Below are 21,669 nucleotides of genomic sequence, written 5' to 3'. Positions count from 1 at the left end.
AAAGATTCTTAGGGCCCTTACAATCATTTGAGCACACACTTAATGGCCTCTTGGCCTTACTACAAAGCTAAAAACATGATTCCAACATCCTGGACACAAAGTTAGCAAAATTTGCTAAGTGCCCCTGCACCAGAAACATTTATCTATAAATAAATTGAATGACGTGGGTGTGTAGGTTGTTTATTAAAATGGTGGGTGTAAGATGACTATAGGAGTTATGGTGGTTGCTAAAGTGTTTGGATTTGAACTATATTTAAGTTGGATGCATGCACAGTGTGGTCAAGGCTAACAAAAATCACTCCCACTTGTTCTAATACCTTACAAGATTTGGTATAGAATGCTTTATACCATTCAAGATTTGCCAAAAGATGTACTTGCACAAGATCAAAGAGATTCAATGAAAGAATAAGAGAGAATGTTTTATTCTATCTGTTACCTCCCTCATCATCAAAATAGGGGTGCTTATTTAATCTGGGCTTGTGTAAGTCTCAATTTTTGTCTTATTCAAGTTTTTGTTGAACTCAAACGTGTCAGTTGAACCTCTTCTAAGTTCAAGGTTCAAGTTCAAGCGGAGTATGTTGTATCGTGGCTTAGCTTTAAAGAGTTAGAGGCCTTTGTAATAATTGTCTTTGAACTTTAACTATTGAACCTTTTCAAATTTCAAAGTTCAAGGTTCATGGCTCAAAGTTTCAAAAGTCGAGTCCTGTTTGAGTCATGTTCTTGTAATATGTGAGTGGTGGCATTTTGGTGTCTTTGTCTTGGTTTGTCCTTTTCAGTTCTTTTGAATGTGAACTTTTGAACCACGTTTGAGAGAGCTCAAAGTTCAAGGTTCAAGGTTCGATGGATCGATAGCTTTGGAAATGAAGAAGCGCCGCATCATCAATAATTACATAAGGAATATTCTAGATTTAAAAGGTGAACCTTGAGGGAATGAGTTGCGATGAGAAACTGTACTTGAGAATAATCATTTAAAAGAAAGGTATGAAGGGAACAAACTTGTAATTAATGAATTATCAGAATTAAGTCTTTTTGGAGTAATTTGGCACGGATAAGTATGCAGTTACAAATCATAGCAAATTGTGTGACCTATTTTTAAGTCTGCCCTCAAGATTTGTTTTGTTTTTAAAAAATAATTACTTGCCTTCTTCATTTGCCCAATTTGGTAAGTAAAGGATTTGCACATGCGATATTTTTTGTTCTTGACCCTTTGAATTTAGAGCTTTGCATGAAAGGTGAGTTAAAAATCTTCCTCCCATTCCTGTGATTTCATATTTGAAAGGTTTATTTGTTAATTCAATTGGTTCAGAGGGTCTCCCCTGCTGTGATTTTTCTGTTTGTAAATCTAAAATGAGACCAAAATTGCCTAAGATAGACCAAATGTCATGGTTGGTTTGTTTCTTGCCTGAATTAGGGGATACTTTTCTGTCGTCAGTAAATTTAGATGAATTTCATGAAAGGGCACAAAATTCTTCTAGTTCTCCCTCAATGCAAAAGATTCTAGATAGTGGGTTAGTAGAAGCGGTGACTTTCCCTCCAACAGTGTCATGTCTTGAGCTGGTTTTGGAGTGCATGAATAGATATGACCCTGTTCATATATGTATAAAAGGTGTGGATGGTGAGGTTCTACTTAAGATTAGTCGGGAGGTCATTACCGCTGCAATGAAAATTCCTGAGAAAGAGTGGTATGAGGATTGGACAGTGTGTAAGTCTCAGGGGCTCTTCTTTGAGAAGAAATCATTCTATAGAAGTGTCATTCCTAGACACTGGTTGTTAAAATTTAAGGGGATGTTCTCGACTGCCGAGTCCATTAACCCGAGAACACTTAATTAGAGAGGTAACAAATATAGTCATCATGTTACACAGAGTAAGGGGGAACCAAATTGCTTTCTATTGGGAAGATTGGATGTACTTCTTCATTTAAGTCATCCTTGGTGATAACATATATATTGACTGGGAATAATTGATCGTAGACAAGCTACTTGAGGGTTTTAGTTGCTTCGGTAATAAGAACTTCTATATGTCTTCATATCTCCTATATTGATTGGCATGTGTTAGTCCATGGTTTGGTTTGCATCATGAAACATGGATTGATGGTATGGGAATATGTGAATATCACCCACATCTACAACAACATAGGTCTTGTGAAAATTATCATAAGTTTCATGATATATTTCTAGGTGGGATGGTGTTTTAACTAAGGGGGGAAATTTATAAAAAGGTTGTCAAATGAAGCCATACAGTTGATAAGCACTTATGGAAGCTACTTTATACAATTTCCTAGGTTTGCTTACCTAAAGGTAGGAGGTTTTGAAGGAGAACCCTATAAGTTTCCTAGGTATGCATTTGACAAGCAGATTTTGATGGAAATATGCAGGCAACTAGCCTACATTGATATGAAGTACAAAGCTAAACATCAGTCATGTATCTCATTTCCTATTGAATTGACACATTTCATCTGTAATAGTGTCTCTGATCTTTAAATTTAGAATTAGAGTTTAAGAAGTTGAATTTACAATTGTATGGACCTCGAGTTAATTTTAATGTCAAGGGATTTGTTGTTGCACATCTAACATTGAGAAAGGATTTCACTCATGTGCCAAATATGGTGCACTTCTGGGCTGACTGTTGTGGTGAATTTGAAGTCAGGAAGAGGGCACATCAAAGGTTCACCTTACAGAAGGTCAGGGTTTATGATCTAAAAATGAATGTTGCTAATGTTATAAATGATGATAGTGAATTGATTGATGCTCAGTTTATAGATAGTAGACATAAAGGAGTGATTCCAGAAGTGGACTGGGATAAAGAAGAGGAGGATCAGATTCAAGCAAGAACATTTCCAGTCATTAGAAGGACTGAAAAATGGTTAAGAGGATGAAAAATTGGGAGAATCTCAAGAAAAATCTCAACTTCACTGGCTAAGGTTCCAGTAGCTAGCTCTCTTGTCACACCTTGTGTTGTAAGTTCCTCCAAAACATAGGTTAAGACTGGACAGACAATGAGGCCAGTGGGGGTCAATAAGGAATCGACTCCTACCAGGATCACTCGGTCTAAAACCATAAACAAAGTAAAACAACCATATATAGATTCAGTAGTAGTTGATTTGGATGCCCCTCCTGACATGGACAACACTCCAGCCCATCCAGACTCAAAGGTGTAGAACATTGATAATGTAAGTGATAATCAGTAGGTGGTTGATGTGACAAATACTGCTACCACATTGGTGGTAAAGAAGGGAAAGGAAACTAAATCTGGACCTAATAAAGCTCTTGTGCACACTGGACCTCTGTGGTTAGACAACACTCTCAGTAGTAAGAAAAGGAACATAGTCCCTGCTTCAGTTCCATTGGAAGATATGGTAAGTAAATGCCTGGGAAAGACACCCAAGGCCAAGAAACTAAAGACAATCTCCAAAATTGATTTTGATGACAACACATGTAATTGAACAGCAGAAATTGCTCGCCCAAATACTGATGAAGTCGTAGCCAGCCCTATTGCAAAGGATTTCACTGTTGAAAAACTAAATCTTGGTGTCGGAACCCGAGCAGCTAATTCCTACCATCTTGAAACATTGCCCAAGAAAATACTCAATAGAACATGGAAGGATGAGAGGGATAAGCATGAGATGAAGGAAATTCTAAGGAGAATGGCAAAGTATATCGAACCAATTAATAATCCAAACCCTCAACCTCTGTCACATCTTCCAACGTCCTTTGACCCTAAATCATCTGCTAATCAAAAGACTCCAGAACAAATAGAAAAATGCAAGCTCATTACTGAAACTGTGATGGAGTGGTTAGAAGGAATTCGGAAATCAGGTGCAGAGTATTTTATCAATTTGAGAAGAGTTTATGATGAGGCGTTAATGGTGATGAAGGAGTTGGAAACTAAAATCACGATTTGGAAAAAAGAAGAAGCTAAATGTACAATGAAAGCAACATAGATGCAAGAAGTGCAAATCTATGGGGTAATGAAGTTTTTCGCTGATAAACCTATAGCTGGCTTAGATGATAGTATTCTGTATATTTGCTAGAGAAACATTGAATGAAAGAATTCCTTAATAAAGCAAGCTTATGAAGAATCTGCAAAACTAGTGGATCAACTTGCAGAATTAGTTGCATCCATGTGAAATGAACTTGTGTGCATCGAAATCAAGTATCTAAAAGATGATCGTAAGACCCTCAAAGCTATGGAGGTTATAACAAAATCATTTGAAGGCAAAATTAATTATGTCAAAGAGGAAAAGGACCTAGTTCTAGATGATCTGTCCACCATTGCAAAGATTGAATCTCTTCTATTTTTGTACATCAGACACGTAGACAGTCATTTCGACAAAGTTGCATAGGTTTGTAGGGAAAAAGAGGTCTGGAAGTAGAGGATGATACATGTGGGACTCCCTTAGGGTGCCTTAATTCGGGATTTCTCTATTGCTTACGTTGGATGGAAGAATGAATCAACTATCAAAACTGATGAGCCCAATTAGAATGATCCATAACCGTTTTTCGATTTTGACAGTTTGAATTTGTGTGTTTGAATTTGAGGAATTTATTTTTGTGTGAATGATTTTTTGTTCAAATTGATTTCATTCCTCATATTGAAAATAGTTACAAAGTTAGGAGTTAAAAACTCTTCTTTCTTTTATGTGCATTAAATTGGATCAATTAAGATAGTCAGTGAGCTATTTTCTTAAATTGATATATGAGTATTTTGCATCTTCATAACATGTTGATGTATGGAGATGAATGCCTTTAATGCTTTCAGGTTAAAAGTGTACATGAACTCATAGATTAAATTAATTCATTGAAGATCTTTGAAGGGAGTTGTACCTTAATTCAGAGGAGAATGAATTATTTTCGTTTATCCAACTGTGCAGTTGCAAATTTGTCTTTAAAGGGTAATAGAGGTTAAGTGAAGAATAGAGATTTTGAAAAAGACAAATCTGTTAACAAACACTATCAAAGGATGCAAATATACATTGAGAATTGATTAAAGTACAAAAAGGAATCTCTTGGTTTAATAGGCCAAGATAAAACATAGGATTGTAGAAGAAAATGACAAGTGTGTTAATATTATGATAGGAAATAAAGTGATAAGTATCCTTATATATCCGAAATAAAATTAACTAGTATTTATAAGATTTAGGTGTTGAAGGAGTTAGGTAAAACACTCTATTCATGCCAACAAAAATACCTTATTTTTACCTTTTAATCTCTACGAGTAGTCAAATAAGAAATAGATATTGGGGAGTCTGTGCACTTAGCCCCTACATGTATCTAGGACTAAGAATAATAGCACTATAATCATTGATACTTGTTCTTTGGTGAGAAATACTCTAGAGTGTGTGGTTGGAGAAGGAGGAGGTGATGACTCCATAATGTCAAAGGAAACACTAAAAATAGTCAATCATAAATAAAGAGAGGAGTAATGAATGGAAAATTATACTTCACAATGGTAATGAAGGCTTTTCATAAGGAAAGTGATATAGAATGTTCAAATATTGCAATATGTTGAAGAACTAAAGAGAATGCTATAAAATGTTGCAAGGATCCCAATAGAGTTCAAAACTACATGAATCTAAGGAACTTTCCATCTTGGATAACATAAGAAGGAGCCCAATTAATATTTAGACATGTAATAGTGATTGTTTTGACTTCTAAAATTGTGCAAACAATTATAAAAAATATTTTGGAACTTGAAGGACATTAACAAAGTTAGAAACAAACACTATAAACTATACAATCAAGGGAATTAGAATGCAACATGTATATTCATGTATCACACTAGAATCCAAGAACAATGCACTTAATAACTTAACATGATAAAAAAAAAAAGAATGATATGAACATAGTAGAAAACAACATACATACAAAAACACAAAACATAACTATCACTAAGAGTAGGTAAAAGACTAAGATACAATTAAAATGATCTTACATTAATGCTAGCGGAGTGGACACAAGAATGGGTCAAAGGCAGTGAAAATTTAAGGTATATAATTTCTATCATTACAAGCACACATAAGAAATGTACATTATGGCACTAATAAAGATCACCAATAAAATTCCCTCGATACCTTAATTCAAAAAAATTGTACTTTGCATTCATGCATGAAAAGTGTTTAGAGATTTTCTATAGGAAGACATGTAAAACTAATATTAACAACTATAAATTTAGGCTAGACACATAACATGAGTTGACTAAAGAAAAGACAAATCCACCTATCCTTTGTAGTCCATATCATCACATTTTTGATGAGTAATGATGAACAGTTAGTACCAAACTAGTACTGAGAGGGGGGGCTAAATCAATACAGACAAAAACTCTTCCCTGAATCGGTTAGACTGCAGACATTGTACTCAACAGGCAAATAGTAACACCGGTCTGAAACAGAGTACAACCAGTAAAGCTAAGAATGACTGAGACAAGCATTAACCAGTTAATCACTTAGCTTTCCACTCAACCTAATACCATATTTCCATTTCACCCTTATGCATGAACAAGTAATCTATCATCAGAAACATAATAACAACTAGTTCAACATGATTTACCGCCAGACATAAAACATTGAACCATCACATGAAAACATCACACATGATACACAAATTTTTCACATGGAAACCCAACTGGGAAAAGCCACGGTGGGGATGAATACCCACAAGCTGTTCTTTGAACTCTTTTGAAGTCCGCTCTATTAGGAGCCTTGTCCGGTTAAAGATATTACAATAGGTTCTGCTAGGAACCGATCCTACTAGGGATCACTTGGTTAAGGGTTAAACCCTATTAAAGGTTACATTGTTAGAGGATTTCAAGAACTCAATGACTTTGAGTCACCCTGTTAAAGGATTTACAGCAAGCTGGTTAAATCTACCCTGTTAAGAGATTTTCCAACTATTGAAGTGGTTAGAGATCAATAGGTATTACAATGATCTGGTAATAGCACTCAATGCCAATGCAGATCCACTTTAGTTCCTCTTCTCCTTCTGCACTCACACTCTGCAGGTATCTATTCTCTTATCTGGTCTGGCAAGAAACATGTATCTTTGTTCTTAGATACACACACAACATTTTCCAACAACCTCAGAAAGAAACACAACATCGACCTTATAGGAAACAGATAGGTCTGTAGCATAAACCCTAAACCCTAAAACATTTAGGTTAAGCAATTCAAACGGTTCAATCCTAATCGTTGAGCACATAGCATTGAATACAACAGTCTTGAACATATCTCAATACATTCTCCATCATTCATTCTGCACCGCTTTCATGGCGGCTTGAAACCCATCACGCGTTCTCCACCGTTTACAGAGACTTCGCACATTCCCGAGGTGGATAGGAGAAATCTCCTTCATGCAAGATCCTTCAAGCGCTCAAGCTAACGTGGCAACATGATCTGATCTTCATTACAATGCTAACTCATCACACAATGTCATCGGTTGAGTCACACAGGCTTGGAACACTTCAACCGGATACCGTGAGGTTGAGACTACCAACCGGTAGTCATGTCAAGCTTCCGTAAACTAGTTCTCATACCAACATGTCAGTTTACCTTGAACAAACATACCACTTCACCTTTTCACATATACTGGTTCACAATGTTATACCGGTTCTCACATATACCGGTTCTCTCATATACCAGTTCTTAGTATCATACCGATTCTCTTGCCAGTTGCTTACTTCCATATACTGGTTCACTCTTCAGCATATTGACATCAATAACAACATACAATGTCATCATGTCTTCATACTAGTTCACATATGCCAACAATCTCCCCCTTTGGCATTGATGGCAATATACAAAGATATCTGTCTGCTTCATACCTTCTCTCCCAATACTGCAGATATCTTCTCCACTTCACTTCTTCTCCCCCTTTGACAACAATGCCAAAGTGGAGGCACAAGCTTTCCTGTTCTGTTATGCTACTCCCCCTGAGGAGTAGCATCCTTCAACACACCAATCCTAAAAATATTTGACAGTGTAATACCTGACTGATGTGGAGCACACACGTTTAGATCACCTCTTGAAGGGGCAGTACCCCTAATTCACCTCTTAAGTAGGTAAATGCAGCCTTCGGTAGAGGCTTGGTGAATATGTTTGCTAACTGCTCCTTACTGAAAACATATTCCAATATAATCTCTTTGTTCTGAACCTTTTCCCTTAAGAAATGATACTTAAGCTCAAAGTGCTTGGTTCTAGAATGTAAGACCAGATTCTTTGAGATGTTAATTGCACTTGTATTGTCACAAAATATACTTACCGGTTTAGATATAGGAATTTTGAATCCATTTAATACATGCTTCATCCAAATAGTCTGGGTGTAGTTCATAAAAGCTGCAACATACTCCGCTTCTGTTGTAGACTGAGAGATACAACTCTGCTTTTTACTCATCCATGAGACTAGTCTACCATCGAGAAAGAATGCACCACCGGTTGTGCTCTTTCGGTCATCCACATTACCAACCCAATCAGCATCTATGAACACTTTCAAGTTGAAATCATTACTATATGAATACCACAATCCATAATCAATAGTTCCCTTCAGATACCTAAGAATCCGCTTGATTGCAACCAAGTGGGATTCTCTTGGACTTTTCTGGAACCTTACAGTAATGCCCACTGCATGTGCAATGTCTGGTCTGCTATGCACTACATAATGCAACTTACCAATCATTGATCGGTATTCTTTCTCATTAACCAACGCCGAGTCATCCTCTTTTTGATAATTTGCAACCGGTCACCATCGGTGTACCAACCGGTTTGCTATCTTCCATGCCAAAGGTCTTCAACACCTCTTTGACATACTTGGACTGAGTGATAAAGATTCCATCTTTCATCTGTTGAATCTGTAGTCCAATGAAGAACTTAATCTCCCCTATGAGTGACATCTCAAATTCCTTCTTCATCTCATCTGCAAAGTCATGACTCATCTTGTCATCTCCACCAAAGATTATGTCATCAACAAATACCTCACAGATCAGAATCTGATCTCCTTCTGATTTCAAATAGATATTGCTATCTTCACTTGTTCTCTCAAATCCAATCTTCACAAGATGGGAGTGTAAACATTCATACCATGCTCTAGGTGCCTGCTTTAGACCATACAAGGCTTTATGTAGCCTACACACCATGTCACTGTCTTCAGATAGGGAAAACCCATTTGGTTGCTCTATATACACCTCCTCTTCAAGTACACCATTTAGGAATGCAAATTTTACATCCATTTGATATACTTTGAATCCTTTACAAGATGCATATGCAAGAAGCATACAAACTCCTTCCAATCTGGCTATAGGAGCAAAGGTTTCTCCATAGTCTTCTCCTTCTTCTTGGGCATATACTTTACACACTAGTCTGGCTTTGTTTCTAATCACTGTGCCATCCTCATTCAGCTTATTTCTGAAAACCCATTTGGTACCAATGACATTTTTATGCTCCGGTCTGGGTACCAAAGACCATGTACCATTTTTCTCTATCTAGTCAAGTTCCTCTTCCATTGCCTTGATCCAGTCTTCATCTTTATGTGCCTCTTGAAATGATTTAGGCTCAAATTCAGAGATCATGCATGAGTTTTCTCTGACCATCCTTCTTGTAAGGATTCCTGCATCCTTATCCCCTATGATCTCCTTAGGATCATGGTTCAGCTTTACATACCGAGGAATAATCTTGACTGATTCCTCTTGCTTTTCCTCTTCATCCTCATCTTCATCAGCATCAACATTTGATTTTACCAGTGCAGGACCACTGTTACTGGTACTGGATTGTTTTACAACCGGTTCCCAGAAGGTTATGACCGGTTCATCTCCTACTTGCTCACTGTCGGTTTCCTCAGGTTTCTCAGAGGTTTCATCAACTCTAATATTGATGCTTTCAACAATTCTATGAGTCCTATTGTTGAAACATTTGAGAGCTTTACTCTTGGTGGAATATCCTAGGAATATTCCCTCATCACATTTAGCATCAAACTTGCTCTGATGCTCACTCCTCTTGATATAACATTTGCTACCAAACACTCTAAAGTAGCTTACCACAGGAGTCTTACCGGTCCAATACTCATAAGGAGTTTTATCCTTACCTTTCTTGATGAGTACCTGGTTCATTGTGTAAACTATAGTGCTCACCGCTTCCCTCCAAAAGGTGTGAACAACCTTCCCTTGGATCAACATAGTTCTAGTTGCTTCAACCACAGTCTGGTTGTTCCTCTCAGCTAGGTCATTCTGTTCTGGAGTCCGATGGGCAGACAGTTGCCTCTTGATGCCATGTTCTTCATAGTACTTGTTGAATTCACCGGAAGTGAATTCCCCTCCTTGATTAGTTCTAAGGCACTTAATCCTTTTATCGCTTTCCTTCTCCACTAATGCTCTGAAAGCTTTGAACTTTCCAAAAGCTTCAGACTTATCTTTCAAGAATGTGACCCACATCATTCTTGAGCAGTCATCAGTGAGAATCATGAAGTACCTATCACCCTGCACACTCCTAGTTTTCATAGGACCACACAAATCAGTATGCACAAGATCAAGTAAATTGTCTATAGTGAAAGATTTACCTTTAAAGGTTGAGGAAGACATTTTCCCCAGCTGACACTCTCTGCACAGAGGATTTTCTGGGTTGCTCAGCACAGGCAATCCTCTAACTGCCTTGATCTTACTGGCCTTCACAATATTGTCAAAGTTTACATGGCACAGTCTCCTATGCCATATCCAGCTATCATCAAACTTAGCCATAAGACATGTACTGATATTTGCATTCAGCTAAAATAGGTTACCTTTGGTTTGCATACCAGTGGCCATCAGTTCACCATCCTTTCCTTTGATTTTGCACACTCCATTTTTGAATTCCAGAGTGAGTCCATTATCATTCAACTGAGCAACACTCGAAAGGTTGTGTCTGAGACCTTCTACCCAATACACATTGTCAGCACTGCTTTTTCCATTAAGAGAGATAGACCCTCTGCCTTTTACCATACATGGTGCATCATTACCAAAATGGACTACACCACCATCATACTCTTCCAGAGATAGAAACTTACTCCGGTCACCAGTCATATAGTGAGAACACCCACTGTCAATAATCCAATCATTGGAATTATCAAAGTGGGAGACAAGAGCCTTCTTGTCAGACACATCTTCCTTGACAGCTACAAACACAATATCTTCATTTTCTTCATCTTCTAATTCCTCATCAGTGACACCTTCATCAACTGCTACAAAACAATTTCTTCGGTTTCCTCCTTTGAACTTCTTGAACTTTTTTGGTTTGTCCTTGTTGTCACCATTAGGACAGTTTATAGCAATGTGTCCAATATGGTTACAAGAAAAGCATTTCAAAGGGAGCTTACCTCTGTATTTACCGGTTCCCTTAGGAAGTCTTTTGGCAAGAAGAGCTTCAAACTCCATAAGGATCTCCTCATCATCCATTTCGCTGCTTTGTCTTGGTTCATAATTGGTACTAGCTTCTTTTCCTTTTCTAGAAGGTGCAGCAGATGCTCTAAAAGCTGACTCAGTCTTCTGAATACTACCATCATAATTATTTAACTCATAGGCGGTCAACTTTGCAATGATGGAGTCTAGGGATACCTTTGTCTTGTCTATTGATCTCAACTCCTGAATAGCAGCAACCCTTATTGCATAGACTGGTAATAAGGATCTCAAGACTTTGCTTACAACAGTGGAGTCATCTATTTTGCCTCCTGCACTCTTGATGTCTCCAACAACGGTTTTGATTCTTATTCCATATTGTTGAATGGTCTCTCCTTCAACCATCCGCATGTCTTCAAACTTTCCCCTAAGGCTCTCTTCCTTAGCTTGTTTTACATGCTCATCATCGCCATAGATATTCTCCAGAGCATCCCATACTTCTTTGGGATTGTCTTTATCCTGAACATCAATAAACTCAATGTCAGATAGACTGTTGATTAGGGCTTCCATGACTTGCCCATTCTTATGAATCTCTCTCTTCTGATCATCGATGAGAGTACCGGTAGAGATAACATAAGCATTCTCAACATAGTTCCAGTGTTGAGCACCCATGCTTCTGATGTATATCTTCATTCTATCCTTCCATATTTTGAATTTGTCTCTATTGAACTTTGAAACTTCCCTCTTCATCATTAGATTAGGATCTTTTCCCCGAATGGTTGAGCTTATAACACAGAGGATCTGGAGGACACTCTGATACCAATTGATGAATGATGATGAACAGTTAGTACCAAACTGGTACTAAGAGGGGGGAGTGAATCAGTACAGACAAAAACTCTTCCCTGAACCGGTTAGACTGCAGACACTGTACTCAACAGGCAAACAGTAACACTGGTCTGAAATAGAGTACAACTGGTAAAGCTAAGAATGACTGAGACAAGCATTAACCGGTTAATCACTTAGCTTTCCACTCAACCTAATACCATATTTCCATTTCACCCTTATGCATGAGCAAGTAATCTATCATCAGAAACATAATAATAGCTAGTTCAACATGATTTACCGCCAGACATAAAACACTGAACCATCACATGAAAACATCACACATGACACACAAATTTTTCACGTGGAAACCCAACTGGGAAAAACCATGGTGGGGATGAATACCCACAAGTTGTTCTTTTAACTCTTTTGAAGTCCGCTCTATTAGGAGCCTTGTCCGGTTAAAGACATTACAATAGGTTCTGCTAGGAACCGATCCTGCTAGAGATCACCTGGTTAAGGGATGGCTAAATACCCAGTTAAGGGTTAAACTTTGTTAGAGGATTTCAAGAACTCAATGACTTTGAGTCACCCTATTAAAGGATTTACAACAAGCTGGTTAAAGCTACCCTGTTAAGGGATTTTCCAACTGTTGAAGTGGTTAGAGATCAACAGCTATTACAATGATCTGGTGATAGCACTCAATGCCAATGCAGATCCGCTTTAGTTCCTCTTCTCCTTCTGCACTCACACTCTGCAGGTATCTATTCTCTTATCTGGTCTAGCAAGAAACACATATCTCTGCTCTTAGATACACACACACCATTTGCCAACAACCTCAGAAAGAAACACAACATTGACCTTATAGGAAACAGATAGGTCAGTAGCATAAACCCTAAACCCTAAAACATTTAGGTTAAGAAATTCAAACGGTTCAATCCTGACCATTGATCACATAACATTGAATACAACAGTCTTGAACATATCTCAAGACATTCTCCATCGTTCATTCTGCACTGCTTTCATAGCGGCTTGAAACCCATCACGCGTTCTCCACCGTTTACAGAGACTTCGCACATTCCCGAGGTGGATAGGAGCAATCTCCTTCATGCAAGATCCTTCACGTGCTCAAGTTGACGTAGCAACACGATCTGATCTTCATTACAATGCTAACTCATCACACCATGCCATCGGTTGAGTCACATAGGCTTGGAACACTTCAACTGGAAACCCTGAGGTTGAGACTACCAACCGGTAGTCATGTCAAGCTTCCGTAAACCGGTTCTCATACCAACATGCTGGTTTACCTTGAACAAAAACACTGCTTCACCTTTTCACATATACTGGTTCACAATGTTATACTGGTTCTCACATATACCAGTTCTCTCATATACCAGTTCTTAGTATCATACCGGTTCTCTTGCTAGTTGCTTACTTCCATATACTGGTTCACTCTTCAGCATATTGACATCAATGAGAACATACAATGTCATCATGTCTTCATACCGGTTCACATATGCTAACAATTTTGTCTCTACCAACTATCAAATTTTCCATTTTATAAATTCATCCCATATGTTGATAAACTTGTAGATGATATCATTTTTTCCTAGATTCTATCAACAATGAATGTTGTTGTCAGAGTTGCTTTATTGCCAATGTCATCACAAGTTGTTAAACATGTAGGGTTACAATCAAAGATGATAGTGTTGTTGAAGATGAAACAAATTGCTTCTAAAGATGAATATGTCACTACCAAAGATGCAACTATATTTTACTTTTTTGTCAAATCTAGATAGATCATTATTAGACCTATACAATCAATCTAAGAATGCCCCAAAACTTGCATATAAAAACAAAATTATTTTAGCCACCATTCCATAATTTTTAGTGATACAAGGTTAATTATGGACCTAGGTTCGCCTTCAATAATATATTGTCTAAACATGAATTTTAAAGGGTTGGATCTTCATATTGATTTATTTTTCTACATTCACATTTGATTGTAAGATGAATAATATAAGGTTTTGGGTTGTAGGGCTTTGAAGCAAGTGTGAAGTAGTTTAAACATACTTTCATGTCTCGAATTAGCTTCATTGACATCGCAACATTAATACATTGCATTTGAAATTGATGTTGCATCATTTATATGTAGGACTTTAGACAATGTGGTTGAAATCAAAACACCTAGATGAAAATACAAAAATCATAGTGAATGCAAAAATACTAATTTAGTGGAAGTGGTGAAAACACAACTATTTAAACATAGAATGGAATCCATAGGTTTTAAACATTTTATTCAACTCTTTTATTGAATTTTCTTTCATTTTGGTGTTGTGGGATGATGCAAGAGGAATATATTATTTAAACATAAATTTAGGATGGTTGATTCTTCATGTGTCCTTTATTTTCTATGTTTATATTTCATTGCAAGAGGAATATGACAAAACTAAGTTGCAAGGTTTCATAACATGTGTGAGGGAGTACAAATTAATTGCAATGGGTCCAATTAGTCTTATTGGTGATGTCACATATGTATGTTTGAATGAGATAGCTGGATAAAAATGAAATTTCCCTTTAATGAAAATGTAAATGTCATGGTAGTGAATACAAAAATCAGTTTGGTAAAAGTGAAAAAATATAATATGTCAATAGAGTGGAATTCACAAGGTTTTAGCATTTGAATAAACTATTTTATGGGTTTTTCTTCCATTTTGGTTCCAAACATGAAGCTAGAATAGTAATCTCCTCATTTAACCTTTTTTTTCTTATATTTTCATATGTGATTGTAAGTTGAAAAAGATAAGGCTTTTGATTTGTAGGGTCTTATAGCAAGTTTGAATATATTTTAATGGTTCTAAATACCCTAAATTGTATTGCAACATTTTTAAGTTTCAATGAGATAATAGGATAAAATTTCAAATGCCTTGATGAAAATGTAGGTATAAGAAATGAGAACATGACTATGTGGATGTAGTGGAATTCAAGGGTTTTAACATTTGAATCAAATATTTTGACATTTTCCTTCCATTTTTGTCCTATGGGAGGATAACTTGGATTTTTATCAAATATGTAAACAATAAGATAAGAAGGTTTTCTCTTTATGTAAACTTCATTTTCTATGTTCATATGTGGTTTTAAGAAGAACAAGTTAATGTTTTTGGGTTGTATGGTTTCATAGCAAGTGTGGAGGAATTTAAAAACATAGTAATTGCTCTAATTATACTCAATGGTGTTGCAGATAGTGACATCAAAATGAAAATCCCACATAGTGAATGTAAAAAACTAGTTTGGTTGAAATGGAAAAGATATGACTATGTGAATACAGAGCACAATTCAAAGGGTTTTAGCATTTCAATAAACTCTTTTGTGATTTATTATTCAACTTTTATGCAATAGGAAGATAAAGAACTAAACATTGTTGTGATAATTTGAGGTCATGTGGGTTGGATCTTTATGCAACTTTACTTTTCTATATTGATATGTGATTGCAAGAATAACAAGGTATTCTCTTTGAGTTGTAGGGTTTTATAGAAAGTGTGGAGTATTTTCAAAACATTTTAGTGGACCCAATTAACCTCACTCACATTGTAACATATGTAGGTCTAATTGAGTTAGTGAGATGGGAAGAGAAACACTCACTCTTGTTAGAGTTTTCAATATTTAGGATTACTCCAAAGTACCTTTTTATTGTCATATTTGTATATTTTTCTGGTAATTTATGCTCCATTTAAAGTTTCCATTGATCTTTCATCACAATGAACATACAAAGCATATTACATACTCATTAAGGTTATGAGAGAGTTTTGAAGGCTATAGATATGATTGAAATTGAGATATATGTGCCTTTGTTATCACAAGGAGATTCTCTTTTAAGTTTTACATATTAAACTATGAATACCTATCAAAGATGTTTATTGTAGTAGGATTATATTATCTTTTCAACAGTTAACATCCTATTTGTATGCAAGAAGGGTGGTGAATAAATTATCTATATCAAAATTGAATTCTCCACCATTCAATAATTTTTGGTTATCAATAATGGATTTGTAGGATGCAATAGGGTTTGACATGATTTCTATGTTTGATGGGTTCTCACATGATATGATCATATCAATGAAAAACTATCTTCAACATGCCTTGTGCATTTATCCTATAAAAGGATTCCCTTTGAATTAATTAATGACAGAAAAAAATTCTAAAGAGATTGGACCTTACCTTTGGAGACTTAAAAAATTAAATCATTGTCATGTATCCTAACAATTTAATTGTTTTCTTTTAAAAGAGATGATCACATAGGTCATTTAGAGATAGATTTTGAAAGATGCTAATCCTATAATATGTCCCCAAGTGCCAAGAGGTTCACGCTTTCCATGAAAAAGCTTATAAGATTCTATGTCATGTTGTTTTGAAAGAATAGATAAGGATTGACTTAGAAAGGATGGAGACCATTCCAGGACTCTCTCTACCCACAAACAAAACTAGATTTCTTTCCTTGTTCAAGAATGTCAACTTTATGGGGAGGTTTATATTGGATTATGTAGCTAAATAGTTGTTGTAGAATAAGAAATAAAACTACACTTGAGTATAGTATTTAAAAATAACACTCTAATGTTTGTTTATCTAGTCTCAACAACGTAATTTTTGAGTTAAACTCTTTGACTCATATTTCACGAATAACAACTCACATGAATCCATCTCTCATGTGCACGAATGGTCCACTTAACACTCATAACAAAATGTCTAGGTGATATTATAGAGTTGACGTATAGGGATTGCCCAAGAGATATCCTAGTAGTACTCTATCTTGAGTGTATTTAACCATAATATCAAGCTACTTAGCTTGCTACTCCATTTGTAAAATATTCAACAAGTTTGTACTTTATAAACCATTCATTATAGAGCCCCATTGGCTAATCCAATCATCTTGTGGGAAACTCCATGGTTAGGAACACTTGCATTGGAGTAGTATTGGCATGGGTGATCTCTTAGGAAGTTTTGATGTTACACCTCTATTAGCATCACCTAAATGCAATGAGTGCTAAATGTACCATTACTGATCAATAGGTATGTGTTTGTGTAAATCAATACTCATGAGAGATGGGTCTGTGTGAACTACTATTAATAAAATGCGGATCAATGAGTTGGACTAAAAAACTATGCAATTAAATTCTAATAAAAATAACATGATTTGATATGCTGCAAAAAATACCTCCTCATTCTTTTTAATGTGATAAAGGGGTCTTGCAATGAATAGTTAATAAATCACAACACTTGCTAAAGATCTTACCAATGTGGTAGCAAGATATGTGTGCTTGATCATGGAAAAACTCCATGGTTAAGTGTGCTTAAGTCGAAGTAATACTATGATGGATGCCCCCCCATTAAGTCTCAACGCTTCACACTTGTGAGGATCACCTAGATGCAATGAGTGTTAAGTGGATCATTCATGCACATGAGAGATGGGTTTTTGTGGACCACTACTCATAAAATATGATTAAATAAGTTTGACTAAAAAAATTAAGCGATCGAGTCTTGATAACAATACCATGATTGTACACATTATGAAAAATATCTCCTACTTGCATGTGGATGAGCTAAAGGGGCTTTATATGAATGGTTTATAAGGCACAATTATTATCGAAGGTTTTGCAAATGTGATAGTAAGCTAAGTTGACTTAATCTTAGAAGAAACTCCATGGTTAAGTGTGCTTGAACTAGAGTAGTACTAGAATGGGTGACTTGCCAAGAAGTGTTGATGGTTCATCCATGTGAGCATCACTTAGATGCAATGCATGCTAAGAAGACCATTCATGCTCATGAGAGATGGGTTTGTGTGTATCACTATTTATAAAAGATGCACCAATGAGTTTGAATTGAGAACTATAAAATCAAATCTTAATAAAAATAAACTTGATTTGATACATTGTGAAAAATACCTTAGTTGTCATTTGATGAGCTAAAGGGGCTCTATAATAAATTGTTCATAAGGCATAACACTTACTAAAGGTTTTGCATATAGGGTAGCAAGCTAAGTGGGTTTGATTTTGGGATAAAGTTCATGGTTGAACATCTTGAGTTGGAATAGTGTTCGGATGGGTGAGCTTCCAAGAACTCTTAATGCTTCATCCTTGTGAGCATCACCTAGATGTAATGAATGTTAAGTGAACCATTCATGCTCACGAGAGATAGACTTGTGTCAACCACTATCCTTAAAATATGAAAGAATGAATTTGTCTCAAAAACTAAGGAAAAATATGTAAGATACTCCCCCAAATTAATATACTATAATAAAGGAAAGCATCTACCCTTAAAATATGAAGTAAAGAAATAACAATAAAACATATTATGTGAAATGAAAGTCCACCATACAAAGAAGGAATTTTAAAAATTAACACGGATATGTCAAGAATGGGATTTGAACCCATGCCCTTTCGGACCAGTACCTGAAACTGGCGCCTTAGACCAACTCGGCCATCTTGACTTTCTTCCAAAGACTTTCAATAAATGATTATAAAATAATTGTACTTTCCACTACACTGTAAGATTAGTCGTTTATACTAGTGTACACCACAGTTCCACATTTACAGCAAATATCTTGCAAGGAAAGAAACATATTTAGGTTTATTATCTTATGTTTTCACTTATCGATAATGTAGTGCTGTGGTGTAGTCGGTTATCACGTCAGTCTTACACACTGAAGGTCCCCAGTTCGAACCTGGGCAGCACCAAATGAATTAATTTGTTACACATTTCCTTTCAAACGGATCTGGCATCGTTCGTCTTTTAAATTGTGGCGCGAACTTCAAAGTTGTCTCCTGCGTCATAATCGAACAAAGTGGAAATGGAAGGGAGGAATCCTTTACAAAGCGTTCTCATCCGTGTTTCACTAAGCGGTGAATACAGTTCGACTAACAACAGAAAATAAATAATTGCATCTTTTTCAGATATATGCTTAACCATTTCTTTAGTCATTAACTTTTGAAAAAGATGACCCATGTGTACTGAGGATTTCTTCATTTGTTAGTAATTATATAGGAATAAGGGCCACGTTTAGACAATGTTGTGGTAGGGGTTGTGAAGATGGGGATTTCTTTAGTCATTAACTTTTGAAAAACATGATTCATGTGTATTCAAGATTTCTTCATTTGTTAGTAATTATATGGGGGAAAGGATCTAGTAGTTGAGCATGTATCAATTGTTGTGAGGGTTGTTGAGACCTTTTGTTCCAAAAATTGAACAAATAAAACTTATTGTTTGAAACAAAATGTACCAACAGTTGTTAGGAAATGTACCAATAGTTGTTAAGAAATGTACTAATATTGTAAAAAGTAACCAATCAGGGGATGCCATGCCAGCTACACAACTATTGGGGTCTCTTTTGCACGCCTATTGGTCTCACTTTTTTGGGGCGCTGTTTTGGACACCTTGGCAAAAAGCATGCTGATGTGGCATCATATTTGATGATGTGGCCTTGAAACCTTAGTTATAAGCAGGGGACTTGCCAAGTAAGCTGCTGTAAAAAAATCGGAGTGATTTGAAATTTCCAAGTAAGATTTTGAGAAGCGCGAAGTTAGGGTGCACAACTACTGGGTACTTTCCCCTAGTACTAATTACAATGAAGTTCCTTATTATGTAGGGGCACTTTTAGACAATATTGTGGTAGGGGTTGTGAAGATGGGGAGGGTAAGACAACGTTGTGGTAGGGGTTGTGAAGATGGGGAAGGGTAAGAGGGGTTTGGAGTTATTGGTTTGAGAATACTTAGGAATTTGGGTACTTGATGGTCCCATCTCGTTGATGAGGGATAACATACATCTTTGTCATGGAGATTTTCTATGGTACAAGTAGTTATTGACTGGAATTTGGGTACTTGATGGTTCCATCTTGTTGATGGGGGATAGATTTGTTCAATTTCCTTTGTATTTGTGATTGGTTCTATACTTTTTTGTTTGGAGGTAGGGAAAAATTTCTTTATGGTAAACATTTATGGTCCTTACAAGGACAAGACCCCCTTCTAAGAGGACTTGTTTAATCAAAAATTTGTAAGCACTAATTAAGGGAGTTTAAATTTGACAAAGAATAATGTTAAAGTATGGGGGGAAGTCCTAGAAATGTCCCACTTGTGCATTATTCCATACACAAATTTGAGGTTATTGGAGTGATGGATCAAAACCAATTATGTCAATTCCTACTGTGATGAACACGAGAACTGTGGTAGATAGTATGACCAAGTGACCTTATATATTCTCAATTTCATATTAATTATTAAATGGCATTAGTAAGATATTATCATAGGGGGATTGGGTGGTGATTATGTAAGCACCTGTGTATATTGTTGTAGATTGCTAAGGATGATCCCAAGCCCTTGATTCTCTTAATTTTTTATTCTTGGATAAGTGACGAGTGTTTCATCAAATTTATAAAAATGTGTGAGTCCTATTTGATGCTTCCTCAAGGGAGTTAACCTCTATTTAGTTTTTTGCAAATCTAAATAACCTAAAAGAAGTTATAACTTGACGGGGTTTTTGACGTGTGCAAGGAGAAAGAGATGGAGCTTATTTCTATTGAGCTCTAGATAGATAATAATCTTACATGGTATTTCAAGTAGAACTTACACAAAGAATCAAAATCTAGGCTCAAGTGTTTAGAAAAAGAAAAATAGTTTGTTAGTTGGTAATGAAGTGTAGCGAACACTAGAAAGTAGAGTCTTGCAGTTGGATTCTGATGATAAAATATCCAAATAATTCATAATATGTGAGTTATATGAAAACAAAAATTTAATTTGGGAAATGTACTTAGAGGATGGAACTAAGACAAGGTTGTTCAAGGAGATTGTTGATGGGGGTTCCCATTTTAATTATTTATATATAGAACTCAATAGAGTCAATATTATTAATATTTTTTTTCTCCTTTGCTATGCTTTACCATTGAGAAATTCAATGGAGGCTTGTGAGGGAGGTTACCATGGAAGAATTAAAGTATGTATTGAGCTCCTTATAAAAACAAAAAAATCCTAGGAGTTGATGGTTGGATAATGAAATTCATTATTGGGGCTCTTTTATTTTTTGTTGTTGATTTGTTGAGGGTGGAGGAGGAATAGAAAGGTGTTGAGTTATTTTAGTTTCACTTTTATTTGTGAGTGACGAACTAGATGATGATGAGTTGTGTGACCTTTTTTTTTTTGTACTATTTTAATAAATGGTTCTAGTTTAGGCTATTTTAGTTCAATTGTTTGGAAAGGGCATCTCAACCTGTACAATATTTATATTTGTTACTTGCTTATATTTATTCATTTGCTTTTTCTTCACATGAGGAGTGGGGTCCCACTATAAGGTGGAAATATTTACCATACATTATGCAATACATTGAGAAGTGTGTAAGAGGTTGTAAGAGTATCTTATGCCATTATGATCTATGTTAGAGCATCTCATGTCATTGAAATAGGAGAATCTAAAGTGTGGGAACAATCTCGCATCAATCAATTTTTTTTAATTTTT

At 36.0% G+C, this 21,669-nt stretch overlaps 2 non-coding genes across 2 annotated transcripts; one reads left to right on the top strand and one right to left on the bottom strand.

Moving 5' to 3' along the window:
* Nucleotides 1–18,574: 18,574 nt before the first annotated feature.
* TRNAL-CAG (transfer RNA leucine (anticodon CAG)) lies at nucleotides 18,575–18,655 on the bottom strand. The gene has a single exon. It is a non-coding gene; the product is annotated as a tRNA-Leu (tRNA).
* A 173-nt stretch (nucleotides 18,656–18,828) lies between these two features.
* Nucleotides 18,829–18,902, top strand: TRNAV-UAC (transfer RNA valine (anticodon UAC)). Its single transcript has one exon. It is a non-coding gene; the product is annotated as a tRNA-Val (tRNA).
* The last annotated feature ends 2,767 nt before the right edge of the window (nucleotides 18,903–21,669 follow it).

This window comes from Cryptomeria japonica, chromosome 7, assembly GCF_030272615.1.
Source record: "Cryptomeria japonica chromosome 7, Sugi_1.0, whole genome shotgun sequence".
In the NCBI taxonomy this organism is placed as follows: domain Eukaryota; kingdom Viridiplantae; phylum Streptophyta; class Pinopsida; order Cupressales; family Cupressaceae; genus Cryptomeria; species Cryptomeria japonica.
Note: the sequence above shows the minus strand (reverse complement) of the source record. Positions and strands in the feature narration are given on the sequence as shown.